Genomic DNA, 2,194 nt, shown 5'->3' on the forward strand with positions numbered 1-2,194 from the left:
TCATAATAAATATAGATATGGGATAACATATGGGATAGTAGAGTATGGGAGGGGGAAATATGTGAAATAGGTGTGTATTGTATTACTTGAAAATTCAAGGGGAGATCTATGGATTTCAGTGGGTATATATCTGGAGTTTATGCTTCTCATAGTAGAGTAGTGAGAGAGAAGGTGTGGTGGGAACTTGCTTCGATGAGAGGACTTTTATCAGGTTCATGGGTGGTGGGGGGTGATTTTAATACTGTCAGATTTCCCTCAAAAGAAAGGAACTGATCCAGTTCCACAGCTAGCAGGTGAAATTTTTACATGGAGGAGATGAAGATGCTTCCAGAACAAGTGCAATAACATTCAGAAGATGAAGATGAATTGCATAGTTTTATTTCATTTTTGGTGTAAACTGGAGTACATGAAAGATCTAGAATCAATTATGAATATTTTAGGCTCATTATAAGTTTTTGCTATAGGGTTGAAGATCTTCCCGTTACTCTTTTACAATTGTAATTATGGAAACCTGTAACATGTTGTGGCAAGTTTGATTGTTTTAAAATAGAAAACTAATTCTTACCTTCTCAATATATATATATATATATATATATATATAGAGAGAGAGAGAGAGAGAGAGAGAAAGAGAGAGAGAGAGAGAGAGAGATAGACAGATTGAGAGTTGAGTTGAATTTATTACCTGTATTAACAATGGGAGTAGGGCTATTTGATTCATCCGGTGATTGGTTGCTTGAATAGTTCCCCCGGTAAGTGTAATTTGCCTAAAGATACCTCCTTTTGGTGCCATTGATTTGTAAAATTCTGCTCAAACACACTATGTAATTATAGCATATTCATAACATAAGAATTTAGCCAAGTACATATGCATACATATACTGTAAAACATTTACATATGCTTTATAACCATTTTATATGTTTTTGTATTGTAATACTATTAACAATAGTTTTTCTATGTGAAGCCTCAAATCCTATCGTTTGTTACTAGAAAACTGAAGCTCCTTGTCATAAATGTGTGAACTTACATGTGAACATATATACCAATATAATTGCACATAGTGTTTCAGTTCGCTCTAGCGAATGGGCTGCACCTTTTTTAACTCTTCTTCTTTTCCAGCTTTCTCTTTTTGCATTATGTTGAGCCTATTGACACATACCAACTCCTATTGTTTGATCCTAGCCTAATGTTGGTTGCAACACGAAATTTTGAATAGATATGTGAATAACGAGCATAACCCAGTAATAGATTGCCTGTAAATAGCTATATGCAAACACAATCGATGTGAACTAACCTAAACAGAAACAATGAAAGATATACAGAATCGAAAAGAAACTTTTGACTTTTAAATTATAATGGTTTAGAGAAGCACATCGAAGTCACACTTTGTGCTAGTTCACAACAGAATTTGCAATCTTTTTTTCATACAAAAATAATTGTCTGCGACAAAAAAAACCAGAGCATTGCGATCCCCTGCCTATATACAATGATCTTTAGCCAACCCTATAAAGCTTACAAACTCTCTTACACAATTCAAATTCCTAACAATGGTTGTAGGTTTCTCAAATTTCCACACTGAATCTGGTCTCAAGTCTATTAGTGACCATCTTTCTGGAAAAACTTATGTCTCTGGAAATCAATTGACAAAGGATGATTAAGGTGTATGGGGAAATGTTGGAGCAACCTAGTAAATGGTAGAAAGTTGTTTCTGCTAAACTTGCATCAAGTTTTCTTGGGAAAGCTGTCGGTGTGAGATTTGGAAGCCAAGCTGCTATTGCACCAGCTGCACCAGCTAAGGAAGCTGCTAAGCCTTCCAATGATAACGATGATGATGATTACATAGATCTCTTTAGAGAAGAAACAAAGGAAGCAAAGAAGGCAGCAGAAGCAAGCGAGGCTGCTGAGGCATTTACCAAGAATAAAGATAGTGGAAAGTTACCCATTTTTAAGGACGTTAAGCCTTGGGATGACGAAACTGGCATGAATAAACTTGAGGAGTCTGTTCGCAGTTTTGATGTGGAAGGTCTTCTCTGAAGAGCATCCAAATTGGTCCTAGTTGGCTACGGGAAGCAGATCATGCTTACCATCGTTGATGAACTTGTCTCGGTAGATACTCTAATGGAGGAACATCTAACATTGGAGCCTATCAATGAATATGTGCAGAGTTGTGATATTGTTGCCTTGAACAAAATTTAA

At 36.0% G+C, this 2,194-nt stretch overlaps 1 pseudogene; it reads left to right on the plus strand.

The window, feature by feature from the left end:
• Positions 1 to 1,545: 1,545 nt before the first annotated feature.
• LOC124891856 lies at positions 1,546 to 2,194 on the plus strand (annotated as a pseudogene).

The sequence above is a fragment of the Capsicum annuum genome, unplaced genomic scaffold, assembly GCF_002878395.1.
Source record: "Capsicum annuum cultivar UCD-10X-F1 unplaced genomic scaffold, UCD10Xv1.1 ctg4154, whole genome shotgun sequence".
NCBI classification, from domain to species: Eukaryota; Viridiplantae; Streptophyta; class Magnoliopsida; order Solanales; family Solanaceae; genus Capsicum; species Capsicum annuum.